At 34.8% G+C, this 14,585-nt stretch overlaps 2 pseudogenes; both read right to left on the bottom strand.

Annotated features, from left to right (window-relative positions):
* Positions 1-9,051: 9,051 nt before the first annotated feature.
* On the bottom strand, positions 9,052-9,680 carry LOC149544259 (glycine dehydrogenase (decarboxylating), mitochondrial pseudogene; annotated as a pseudogene).
* Positions 9,681-9,687: 7 nt separating this feature from the next.
* Positions 9,688-13,669, bottom strand: LOC149544258 (glycine dehydrogenase (decarboxylating), mitochondrial pseudogene; annotated as a pseudogene).
* Between the last annotated feature and the right edge of the window lie 916 nt (positions 13,670-14,585).

The following is a 14,585-nucleotide window of genomic DNA, read 5'->3' as shown; positions in this document are numbered from 1 at the left end:
AGAGGATGTTTCTTGATTAATTATAGAATTTGATGATGTGTGGATATGGAACAAGAGGTTATGTTAGGATAATTTTGATAACTTGGTTATTATGAATAACCCTAGAAGAGTCAAACATTTTCCCAACTTGAAGAAGTTTGACAATTTAATTTTGCAAAAAATGTTAGTTAGGTAAAATGACAAAGTCAAGTTTTAGGAGTAAGACTCATACCTCTAAAGAAATACTAGAGAATATTCATTCTAATTTGTGTGGACCAATTGAAGTGCAAAGCTACAAAGGAGATAAGTATATTATGCTACTTGTTGATGATTATTCTAGAATGATGACTCTTATGTTTTTGAACTAGAAATATGATGCTTTTCAAATGTTCAAGTGGTACTTACCAAGAGTTGAGAAGGAAATAGGTAAAAGTCTAAAATGTTTTAGATCTAACAAAGGAGGAGAATTACATCAATTGAGTTTGAGATGTCTTGTAATGATAGAGGAATCAAAAAACAAACATCTACTCCAAGGACCCCTCTACAAAATGGAATTGTTGAAAGGAGGAACATATCTATAATGGACTATGCTAGGATACTCAGATGGAGAAAAATGTTTCTTTGAAATACTAGAAAAAAGCTATAAGTACAATTGTCTATACCTTAAACTATTTGCAAGTCAAGAAATGTACTCATTCAATATCTTTTGAATTATGGTATGGATACTAACCCAATGTAAAATATTTAATGTATTTGGAAGAAAGTGTTATATTCTAAAATATTTTAGGAATGGTAAACTTGATGCAAAAACTAAATAAGGTATATTCCTTGATTATGCCACACTAAGTAAAGTTTATAAGTGTTTAAATACTTATGCTAACAAAGTTGTAGAAAGTGAAAATGTGAAATTTGATGAATATACAGAAGTATATGAGGTTGAACCTATGAAGGAACTAGAAGAATATGAATCATTTGTATATTTTTATGCAGGTATATCTATTGATGCATATTTTGTAAGTAAAGTTGCAAACCAACAACAAGTTTTAGTAACTTTTGACTCGCATACTATGAATGTTGAGTTGCATTTAGGAATAGAGCTATACTCAAGTGCTGAGTTACAGAATGATGTTGAGGTACATTCTAATTATGATATTAGTCTACATGAAAGAGATGTTGAACTACCTAAAAGAGAGGTACATAGTGATTTAGAAGTTGACAAACCAAATGCAAAAGCTAGAGTAGAACCAAGATTGTCTAAGTATGTCAAGAGACATCACCATACTGCACAAATAATTGGAGATAAAGATGCTAGACCAATGACAAGGAAAAAATTAAGAAATGATACATGTTTTTTGAGCATGCAAGAACCCAAAATAGTGAAAGATGCCTTAGAACATGTGTACTAGAGTACATCCATGGAAGAAGAGATTTAAAAAATTAATAAAAATAAAATATGGACTCTAGTTCCTAGAATAAAAGAGAAAAATGTTATTGGTACTAAGTGGGTATACAAAAAAAAATTTGACGAAAATGGTGAAGTCATAAGAAACAAGGCAGGATTATTTTGTAAAGAATATGCACAAGAAGGGATTGACTATGGAGAAACATTTTCCCCTATTGGAAGACTAGAAGGAGTAAGAATTATGCTTTCTTACTTTGTATAAAAAGGTTTCAAAGTTTATCAAATGGATGTCAAATCTACATTTCTGAATCTATATTAGAGGAAGAAGTTTATATAGAATAACCAGAATGATTTTTTTATGCTAACAACAAAAACATGGTATGTAGATTACAAAAAGATTTATGTGGTCTAAAATAAAACACCATGAGCATGGTATGAAAGGCTTCACACTTATCTTGTGAAGATTGGATTTGAGAGGACTAATGATAACAATAATATGTACTTGAAGACAAAGAAAGGAAAAGGTATTTTGTTATTTGAAATTTTTGTTGATGATATCATCTTTGGAGGTCAAGATACTTTATGCAATGCTTTTGAAAATGAAATGAAGAAATAATTTGATATGTCCATGTTTGTAGAGATCAAGTTCTTTATGGGTTTGCAAGTACATTAGATGAAATATGGTATATGCATCACTCAGTTAAAGCATGTTAAGGAGATATTGAATTTTTTTTGATTGGAAGATTCAAAGCTAGTAAGTACACCTATGGTGACAAGACATAAATTATCAAAGAATGATGATTCAAGTGAGGTGAATCAAACATTATATAGGTCTATGATTGGTAAATTATAATATGTAGTACACAACAGACCTGATATTGCACTATCTATAGGGATAGTTGAAATATTCTCACTAATCCTAGATAGAATCATTTGATGGTTATTAAGAGAATAATGAGATATCTAAGAGGAACAGAGGATAATTGTCTATACTACAAGAAGAATGAAAAAATTGAATTGAGAGCCTACACTGATGCTCATTAGGCTAGAAATATTGATGTTAGAAAGAGCACTAGTGGAGCAACATTTTTAAAAGGCAAAAGGTTGGTTACCTAGACTAGAAAGAAAAAAAACTACATTTCTCAATCTACTACTAAAGTTGAATATGTTGTTCCTATAATAAATTGTATAAATGTTGTATGGATAAAACAACTACTCAATGGTATGAACGAAGAAATCACTAAACCTGTAATACTTTATTTTGATAATACAAGTGTTATAAATATATTAAAGAATTGTGTGATGCATATAAAGACTAAACGCATTAGAATCAAGTATCATTACTTGAGAGAATTAATTTAAGATAAAGAGTTGAAGATGGAATATGGTAACACAAAAGTACAAATAGCTGATATCTTCACAAAAGTATTACATAAGGATACTCATGAGTATCTAAGAGGTTAAGTAGGGGTGATATCCCTACCAAAGGCTATCTAAAAAGCATGAGGAGTGCCCTGCATCAAAGAAACTAATTGACATATGTTACACATTGATGTAGTGGATCTTACTTTAGAAGCTACCTAAAATAATCAAAGAGCTAGAGCTATAAATCAGGCACAAGCTAGGTGACCAAGGGAGAAACTAAAAATATTCATATCTACATACAAAGATGACATGTCTTTGGCATTGTTATCAAAGAGGGAGAAAGTTAAGTTCAAGAAATCATTAAGAGAAAAAGACATCAAGAGAAACATCGATAAAAGACACATGGAATATCTACTCAGAGGAGGAAAGTGTAAAAGTGTACTTGCTAATTACATCTCCCTAGTAAGAGGGAGTCATAAAGATGAGTTGATTGATTGTCTATTGATCTAAATAAAATTTTGTAACCTATTTAGAAGATGGAAGTTCTTGATAGAGGGAGAAATTTCAATACAAGAAATTATTTTGTTTTTCGGTAATTCGTTGGTTGCACTAATCAAGTTTTTTTAGTTTGGTTTTTCATCCATGCTAGAGAGGGAGATTGTTGAAAATATATTGATACAAGTATGGTAAATATGTTTCAATTATTTTTTTTTCCCTAACGTAAAACCTACTACTTGTTGGTAAGACAATTGCTTATATGAATTGAGTACTATCATTTATTTGATTGATGAAGAGGATTTGATCAAATAACGTAACAATAGCACCTAGAGGATAGGTTACACTAGTACATTTGAGACCATTTTTTGACCATTATTGGTCAAAAATTTGACCCAATTTTTGATCAAACTTCAACCAACTTTGACCAACCCATTGGTTAGAATTTTTTCGGTCAAAATTTTGACCAACCTTCTGGTTGGTCAAAATTTTGATCAATACATTGGTCGAAAAACCTCCATAGCCATGGTGCAAGTTCTACCAGGAATTGGTCAAAATTTTGACCAATGAAGGTCAAAAATTTCGACCAATAAAGGTAGAAATTTTGACCAATGAAGGTCAAAAATTTTGACCAATAAAGGTAGAAATTTTGACCAATGAAAGTAGAAATTTTGACCAATGAAGGTAGAAATTTCTACCAACAGGTAGGTGTAAAATTTTTTTAGGAATTCTATAAAATAGTCACATGCCTTGCATACGATATGACATTTTGCATGCATCCTGCACTCTCTCATCTAGCTGATGATGGATTACAGAGAGTGATCTGAAACCATGATGCTAAAAAACACACACAATCAAATCCAAAATGAACTTGCATTACAAATGGATTGTGGAAATTTGATATTGTTAATTTTGCATGCATCTCTACTAGGACAAATATATGTTTAAGTTGTGATTGTCCTGGTAGACATGCATGCAATTTTACCAATATCAGATTTCCACAATCCATTTGTAATGCAAGTTCATTTTGGATTTGATTGTGTGTTTTTTAGCATCATGGTTTCAGATCACTCTACATAATCCATCATTAGTCGGATGAGAGAGAGTGTAGGATGCATACAAAATTTCATATCATACGCAAGGCACGTGAAGTGTTTTATAGAATGCCTAAAAAACACTAACAGTAACTAACATGAAAAATATATAATTAGTTATATGATTGAGACAAATCATGTACCAATGAGTTGGTCAAAATTTTGACCAAATAAATTTTGACCAATGGGTTGGTCAAATTTAGTCAAAAATTGGGCTGAAAATTTGATTAATGAAGGTCAAAAAATGAACCCAAATGCACTAGTGCAAGTATGCTCGCCAAGTTGACTCTTTGAGTTCGGTCATCAAGTCACTCCACCAAAGTGCCTCATCAAGGTCAGTCTTTAGGTCCGCTCATTGAGCTTGCTCACCTAGTCAGCTCGCCATGTCATGTCTCTAGGTGGCCTCGCTAAGTCAGCTTGCCAACTTGCCCCACCAAGTTGCCACTTTAATCCCACTCACCATGTTAGATCACCAGGCCAGCTCCCCAAGTCAGCTCGCCAAGCTAACAATTGAAGTACGCTCACCAAGTCTACCCCCTAGGCCAACTCTCTAGGTCAGCTCACCAAGTCACCCCCACCCAGTCACCTCAATGAGTTAACTCATTAAGTCAGCTCACAAAGTCAACTCACCCAGTGGTTTTACCACCTTGCCCCAGTAAGTGGGCTCACTCAGTGTGCTTATGAAGTTGCTCCATAGAGTTTCTTCTCTAAGCTCGCTCACCATGTAAACTCACTTGGTCGGCACACCAAGTTGACACTTTAAGTTTTCTCATCAAGTCACCCAACCAAAGTGCCTCATCAAGATCTAGTCTTTAAGTACACTTAGTAGGTCAGCTCACCAAGTCTCTTTGCGAAGTTGCCTCACCAAGTGGCCTCGATAAGTTAGCTCACCAACTTGCACCGCCAACTCACCACTTTAAGTCGACTCACCATATCAACTTGCTAGGCTAACTCCCATAGTCAGCTCGCCAAGTTGACAATTCAGGTACGCTCACCAAGTCAACTCTTTAAGTTCGCTCACCAAGTCTGCCCTCTAGGTCAACTCTCCAAGTTAGCCCACCAAGTCACCCCCACCAAGTCACCTCAATGAGTTGACTCTTTAAGTCAGGTCACCAAGTCTACTATTCAAGTACGTATGCCAGGTCGGCTCGCCAAGCCCACTAAGTCATGTCACCAATTTGATTGTTTGAGTACACTCATAAAGTTGACTCTTTAAGGTCGGCTCACCAAGCTAGCCCACCAATTCATGTCACCAAGTTGCCTCACCAAGTCGGCTCGCCCATTTGTCCCACCAAGTCCCCAAGTTTGCTCACTAAGCCGACAATTCAAGTGCGCTCACCAAGTTGACTCTTTAAGTTTTCTCACCAAGCCCATCCCCTAGGTCAACTCACCAAGTCACTCCTACCCAGTCACCTCAATGAGTTGACTCTTTCAGTCAGCTCACCAAGTCTACTATTCAAGTATGAACGCTAGGTCGGCTCGCCAAGCCAGCCCATCAAGTCATGTCACCAAGTTGATTGTTCGAGTGCGCTCACAAAGTTGACTCTTTAAGTTTGCTCATCAAGTCACTCCACCAAAGCACCTCATCAAGGTCAATCTTTAAGTTCGCTCACCAAGTCAGCTTGCCAAGTTGCCGCACCAAGTTGACTTACCTCTCACCTCACCAAGTTGACTCACTAAGTCGGCTCACCAACTTGCCCCACCAAGTCAACTATTCAAGTATGCTCGCTAAGTTGACTCTTTGAGTTTGGTCATCAAGTCAGCCCAACAAAGTGCCTCATCAAGGTCATTCTTTAGGTTTTCTCATCGAGCTTGCTCACCAAGTCAGCTCGCCATGTCATGTCTCTAAGTGGCCTCGCTAAGTCGGCTCGCCAACTTGCTTCACCAAGTTGTCACTTTAAGCCCACTCACCATGTTAGATCGCCAAGATGACAATTGAAGTACGCTCACCAACTCTATTTTTGATTCGTTGTCTATAGTTTAAAATAGGAATACATCTACTAAAAAAAATAAAAATCACTCAAAAAATTTGAATGTGGTAGAAGAGTGATCAACAACACAGTGAATCGAGTCTATAGTTTTGTGGCATTGATGGCACTTGCTGGTTTGAGAAGAGATTCAAAAGGAGGCCTAGTTGAGGATGCATTTCAATAGCAAGAAAGAGAAAAGATATGATGCATGCATCACTCTGATGAAAAGACTAGCAACAAATAACATGCAAACATATGCTTATTTTATAAACTTCAATGAAATATATCTTCTCCTGATCAGATCAAAAGACTGCAAGACATCACTCAAGCCATTCACATCATGATCTTAGCCAAATTACAAGAAGTCATTGTAATGAAATTACTTTCTTTCAATATAATGGGAGGAATCTCCTTTCACAGCAATTCACCAAAAACAAAAAACTCAAAACATGTAGGAAACAAAAAGTTGAGAATGCCATTTAAAGAACTTTTTTAGTGTGTTGAAGAAAGCTAGTAGGCAATACGGTACAGAACTAGATTAAACATATACCCACCATTTTAATCTCAAACAAGACGTCCACTAAATTTTTATCCTATTTTAAAACAAAATCAAGATTCATGAAACTACCAATTTAAAAGGTTCATAGTGCATTCTATCCATTAAGCAAAGTGCAACTTGACATAAAATTGTTTGAAAAGTAACCTTCTAGAACATGTGTAAAATGAAACATATACTTTCTGCCAAGTTTGGGTCAAGGATGTTCTACTTCTAGATGAAGAGGTTCTACAAGTCTAAAATAAAACTACAGCTCCAAAATCAATGACAATTTTTCTGTTTATAGTGTTACTGCTGCCACAAACATAGGAAAGATACATAAGAATATGCTCACTATTTAGAAACATTAGATAGTAAGACATGAGATCTTGAAGGGAAAAGAAGAGGAGGTTCATAGAATTAAAATTATAACAAAAAAAAATCATTTTGGCATATATGTGAAAAAGGAAAACTCGCACAGTCTAAGCCAAGGATAAATTCCATTTTAATTTTAGGCTAGGCATAAAATGCATTCAGCAAGAACAAATGATTAAATAATATCTAGAGCAATTCTTGATCTATTTCTCTAAATTTAATAAAATTTGATAAAATTTGATAAAATTTGAACCCATCATCCAAAGAAGAGTCTTTCTTATCAACATGATGTACTTGGAGATTACCATTATCTCTACTTGTCTGATAAAAATATCTGGCAAGCTTTAGACCCAATAAGAAATAATCATCCTAGGCCTCAGAAATTCTACCAAAAAGATCTCTGTGTGCACACAACAAAGCCAACAAGACAGAAAAGTTCTTTCCAAACACTTTATGACATAATGTAACAAGGGAAGGAAAGTTTTCCACTATTTCCTCTGGCATTGCAGATATTATGGAGGATGCAAATGTAGTTGCTGCACCAGATTTCCTATCACAATCTGTATTCTCTATAAGTGATAGCACTTGGGAAAGAGATCGTTGAATAGTAGGATTGCCTTTTCCCAAAAAGTGAGTATCTATTGATTCCAAACTAGATCTCACTTGCTCTTTGGATAATATGCCTTGGAAAAAATGAAGCAAACTTCTCAATGGACTCCATTCACAAAGAAAATCTTCTGAACCATGATCGAATTGATATACTTGATTGATTTTTGGAAGCAAAGTAGTCACAATTGTGAAAGATAATGACCTTGAATTAGCCTATGAGAGGAAATATCCACTTGTCAACATAAGGATCTGACTTCAAACTCAGAATGAACTATATGAGGAAGAACAGATACACACCTGAGCCTGCAAAAGAAAGTTCATCACACTGGCCACATAGAATGAAATCATTGTCCGGTGGGCAAGCTTTTGACTTTTGGAACTTGAATTGACAACTCGAAGGCATTTTTGCAAGACACAGATCACAAGAGGGCTAAAATGTGGAGGTGAAAGATCTGCATAATTTTTAATGAGTAAATAAAAGAGTAAATGAATAGACAAGAAACTTTATTATACAGGCCCAACTAATAATTTTCACTTTTCAGAATGAAATTGTGGTTGGTGTCAGACATCTATTTTCCATAATTCATTGTGCATCAGCAACTACTCATCAAAGGCTAAGAACCATGTAGTGTTTGGAACTAGGCTATTATTTTCTTCAAGTAAAAGGGATGAAATCATTTGAAAGAAATTTTTTTTTTTTAATAAAAATATAATTAGTGCTACAGTTAAACCCAAGACAAACAAGTCATTCTATGATTCTAGATATTTTCCAATAAAAGAAATGGATAGACATGAAATGGACTGTCGACTCTAATTTGTGGAAGCTCCCCTGACAGTGCATTTGAAATATCTATAGGTAACTCAAAAATTAAGTTGTGGGATCATATCAATGGTTGTTAGTCAAAATTTTCTCTTGAATAGGGTTGTGAGGATATTTTGTCAGCATTTGGTTCCTAATTTACTCAAGAATTGGGGTCTGATAATATTGTCTTAAAAATTGTTTATTTTACAATGGAGTTGTATCTTCTATTTTATTCCTGACTAATAGAAGTTTATCTGACCCTGAGATGATCAAATCCACTTGATAAATGTTAATCTCTCTTTAAGTTTTGCACTATTTTCTATATTTGGAATAAGTCAATTCTTGAACTATCTACAACTATTGATTGCCTTGTGTTTCCTTTTATTCCTGTCAGAGCCTTCATTCAACTCTATCTACCCTGCTTGTCATTCCAAAACATAAGGATTTATAATTTTTTCTCTATACACATTATCTGCCATCAAACTAGTATGTTTAATGTCCATTTTCCCATTCTCAATTTTCGTAATCTCCCTTTTTATTGATATTGGTAGAATCATGGTTGAGCCCCATGGTGCTATTGATATCATATCAAGTGGTTATGGATTCCCTTCAGGAGTAGTAATTCCATTTATTGGTACCAGAGGTTGTGATGGTAAAAATGGTGTCAAATGCTTCTTTACTCCTATAGGCCCCATACTAGAATGTAGAATGTAGAATGTCTTGTAAATATTGAGATGGCATACATCCACTCCAATTCAACTCGAGCTAGTTAGTCCAACCTACACATTCATGTTTGCACCATCCATGTACACTTGACTATCATTGTCATGAATGATTTAACATATCTTATTTAATACCCTCCTCATAAACACCATGCATTGAAGGATAGGTAATCATAAGTACTACAAGGTTTCCTTATTTTCCTCTACATCCTTCATTTTCTTTAGCAATAGTTCAAACACCAACAATTTTCATTCCACACATTGTAGCACTTGCAGGATTCATTCCATGAGTTGAGACAGTAATGATAGAAGTTTTGATGCCCATCTCCCCTTTCTTAACGATAAGCATATAACCTTTAGAATATCAAGGAATGGAGCATCCTCAACATTAATAGTGCCTAATTTCTTTAATCCACTAATAAATGCTCCTGCCAAACCATGATAGATTGCATACATAGAAGATCTATTGTAATTAATGCCTATATCATGTAGATATTTCTAGTGGCATTAGCTTGTCTGATGTGTTGCTCCCTTGTCTACATTTCCATCCTTAGCACAGGAATCCTATGGGAATCCACATTAACTCCACTAATCCTACCAGGCATCATTCATTTTTACTCTTAAGATGTAACTAAGCAATATAAATGAGGGGCCCCCATAGTCTAGGGTGACACCAAATCTTTGAGAAGACCCAAAGATGATATCTACCCCAAATTCCTTAGGAGGCTTCAGTATTGTTAGTGTAGAAAAATTAGAGGCCATGAAAACCTTCACACCATTAGCATGAACATTCTTAACAAAATAAGAGTAATCAATAACTTCCCTCTCTATCCTAGGGTGCTGAACAAGCACCCCACAAACATCCTTGGAACTATAATCAAAGTACTTTAGATCACATTTCATGACATTCAACCCCAACCAACCTACCCTTATATGGCACACATCAAATTTCTAAGGATGAGAGTTACTAAAAATGATAGAAGTCTTCTTATTATCTTTGGTTATATCATTACATATCACAATAGCCTCAAAACTAGTAGTGGCCTCGTCCAAAAGAAAATCATTTGACACGGGAGCCCAGTAAGATCTAATATCATGTTCTAGTGATTCAAAAAAGATTCTAGTATATCATGGAAACCATGTTAGGAGGGGACAAGGGATGACGATGGGGCTGAAACCTATGATAAATTATACTCTATTAAAAGTATTAACTTATTACAAATAGGGATGCACTTGCATTTAGGCACAATGCCTAGAGCTCACTGCTCAATTAAAAAAATGTCTTACTGCCTTACATATATGGACAACAACTCATAGTTCACAAAGTGCTTGATATCATCCTCTTCATGCATGTTCAATTTCATTGAAGCTCTTTGGATTCCACTCATTCCTATTCACAAGATCATCGATGTATGGCTTGCATCCACACACACACCACACACACTTCAGTCATAAAAGATTAAATTCATTCATATAATTCATCAACCTTGTAGAAGAAAACAAGGAAATGATTAGAAATATGAAAACATCAGGCAAATAAATAAATTACAACCTTGATCTAATGGCTTCAGTAGAGACTTGAAGTAGGTCATCTCCAAACCAATCTAAGTTCTCTTTATAGAATTCAATTGGGAGACTATTTGATGCTAGGGTCTTTTCATCATTCAGCTTTTGAATTGCATTTACTGTTTCTTATTCTGATACAGTTTAATTATTAATTATTTCTGCAATATCATCTGTAATCTTATGTGAGTTATATTTTTCCTTAGATCTCTTGCACTATGTCCTTGAAATGAGAAAAGTATCTTATAGAATAGCAAAAGTTCTTCTCTGTCTTTTTAAGATCACTTAGCAATTTATTATCAGCTCATATATAGTCAACTTGTTCTCAGACATTCTTAACTTTCATACATCTCAAGAAGAATTTTGAACTCTTATTGCCATTGTTAAGTAAATTATTGTTAACTTCCTATAGATTTGTCCTCCATACTCTCAACCATGTTAAAGTCAGCTCCCACAATCCAAGGGATGTATTGAAGCCCATATATCCATTTCCATAGCTCATTTCTCTCGTAATGTGCAATGGGAGCATAAATTGAGCACCAGACAAACTTTTTATTGTCTTCTTCAATAACAATCTAGACAACCCTGTTGTAAGGAGAGATTTAATGTCCGATTAGAAATGGTACCCATTTGTTTGATGTTTTCATATTGCGAAGATGTGAGTGGTGGTGTAGGTAAGATTTGAACCTCATAATTATAATTTACACATTTAAAATCAGCACACTAAAAGAATTTTAAATTAACTACTACCAAAGTAATATATGGATTTTTCAAGGTAAGGTGAAACAAAATGTACCTGAAAGGAGGATCCCTCAGCTTTAGTAAGTGAACCATGTGTGAGTGCTTCTATTAAAAGACATCGATTAACAAAGTGGTAATTTAGGTACGATTCCAATTCATCCAAATTTGTGTCCAAGAAACTCGGATAGTTGAAAGAGCGTTGGGATGAACTGTCTACTGATTTGACTTCAATGCCAACTTCCATATTCATCCACTGCATTAACTCAATAGCTGCATTTACACCACCTCCCAATAGATGTGCTCCAATCAAAGCCTCCAAACAGAGCCTCCTGAAAACAAAAGAGAAAGAAACTATGTCAATTTCCATACATAAGAAAAACATGGACACTTGCAGAAACCAAATTAGTATTTACTTGAAAGATTGAAGGCTATTCCTGATTAACATGTTTCCCATTCTCTTTAACTAGATCTATTAAAAAAAGTGGTCCTCTTAGATTATATAGGTAAGCAAACAAGAAACAAACAAATTTTGGAGGAAAGCCAACTCAAGCAAAGTTCAACTAGAATGTGGATTAGTTGCACGAATTTGTGTCTACAATATTAATCATATCCACATTTCTGACCATAGTGGAAAAATAAATAAAAGGATTAGGAAGAGGTTGAATACAATTAAATGCTAAAATCCATTGAATCAAATAGAATGACACATTTAATAAAATGCCTAAAGGGTGTATAAGAGAAGTTGAAAGAAGTGCTAAGTATGCACTTTTATCCTCTACAACATTACAGTAACCTAGGACAATGCCTCCAACCAGATAGAAAATAAATCAATGTTTGATAATGGCTGCATGGACCATAGTGGACAATAATCACAAGTGCATGAGCTCACATAGGAAGTTCAAATGGGTCAATCATTGAGTTGGATTGTATCAGGCAGAATGAGTACTCCAGTATGCAGATCAGTGATCAAAGGACAAATTTTTAGACTTTCCCTTAGCTTCCATTGCTAGCCGTACCTCATCCAAGGTGGCATCACTCCATTCCAGGGTTGGCATTAGGTTTGGTGGACACATTCAGAATGGATCAGAACTACAGGGTGGACTAGAATATTTATAATCATTTAGCAATATCAACTTAGGCACATAGAAGTTAATTTTTATGCAGCTTAAATTAAAACTTTGTGAACATGGACAGTCAATGATGCAGATTTTTTTTGATGTCTCTTTATCCCCTGGGCCTTTTGTGGTGATTCCCATGGTGGATTCTTTCTAGCATAAGCTCTTCTCTTTGTATTGAACTTTTGGTAAATTAGTCTTTTAACTATTGAATTGGCCTAGTGGGTCATCATATATTGTAACCTGGTCTTTTAGTAATGTATTTCCATTTTTCCTTGTCTTTTTTTTCTACAAAAATAGCATCAAAGCTTAGTTACAAGACTCGGGCTTGGTACTCAAACTCAAAATATTGATAAAACAATGAAATAAAAATATTTTATAAGAAATTGAGTCTTTTGCTATGCAACCCTCATTTAACCAGCTTTAAAGACATAATAAAATAATCAAATAGAAGCTACATTGAATCAGTACCAAAGAAGATTTGAGTTTTGGGAAACAACATTTTCCTATATATACTCTCGCAAGTGTTCAGGTATAAAAGCTCGTGGAGTATAAAATCCATGGCATTAAAATGAAAAGCAGAAGTATCCTTAAATATCATATTAGAGTTGTAAAGGTGCCTTTTAGTGTCTTAGCCTTTTGGCTTTAGTTTTTAAATTTTTTTCCTGTCTCCTGCTCATTTTTCCTAGCTGAATCTTACTATCAAGACTCAAAAAGTCTGCTCATAACCCAAACTCCAATATAATTGCATCAGAGTTATGATTACCATAATACCTGCTTGGTGTACCACCAGCAATATTTACTCTTCCCTTCAACATGGAAACCTGGATATATTTTTCTGTATGACCTAAGAATGTCATGTACTGCATTAGTTGAGTACTTACAAGCTCTAAAATGCCCATTGCTGACTTTGTTAGAGTCCACGCGATTATTACAAGGGCTACTAGTGGCCATGTGTATTTAGCTTTTCCCCACTCCTTTAACTTGTCATTATCGAACACCACCCATGCAATCCAAGTAAAGGAACCTCCCAAAATTAGTGTGAGGAGAGAGGGAAAGAAAATTTCAATCCAAAAAGAATTTTTATTCTTAGAGAAATAATTGGCCCAAGCACTAACTGAGGATTCAAGTGTTACACAAAAGAAAACAATCCAGAAGAAAACCCTTACATAGCTCTAGCTCCTTCGCACACTCAAACATCAATGAAATCAAAAATATTTTTTAATATTGAAGTTAAGCCTATGTTGGTCAAAATTTTGACCAATATGGGCTTAGATTTTTAAAAAGAGGTTTTTTTCCTTCTCCAATCCGACCAATGTAAACCTTTTTAAGTGATGGTCAAAAATTTTGGTCGAAAAATAAGGTCAAATGTAGTAGTGAGCCAAACAAGGAGGGGTTGTCAAACTATTCATGTAGCTCATCTACTTTGCATTGTGTGGGCTATAGCTCCAATTCTACCTCACATGACCAAGGATGCATGGCAGCATATGCCATTACACATTTCAAGGAATATGGCTCAGCATCAGAGTTTATTTTTGAAGCACAATGGACAAGGATTAATGATGAATGGCTAATGTTGATGAAACCTAATGTTGAGTACTAGGAAAAAGTCCTTGAGATGAGAATAGAAGTAAACAAAGTCTTGGAGATTGCTAGAAGTGTAAGGCTAATAGGTGCAAGTTTAGATGCTAAGGTTTATTTATGTAGCTCTAATGTAAACCTGCTTCGAAGATTCCATGAGATGTCTATGCAAGGTGATGACACAGACAAGTTACATAGGATTTTTATAACTTCTTAGGTTGAAGTTCTAGCTTCAGT

Source organism: Cupressus sempervirens, chromosome 8 (assembly GCF_028749045.1).
Source record: "Cupressus sempervirens isolate cs-2001-9-10 chromosome 8, ASM2874904v1, whole genome shotgun sequence".
Lineage (NCBI taxonomy): Eukaryota > Viridiplantae > Streptophyta > Pinopsida > Cupressales > Cupressaceae > Cupressus > Cupressus sempervirens.
This window is presented reverse-complemented; position numbering and strand designations above follow the sequence as displayed.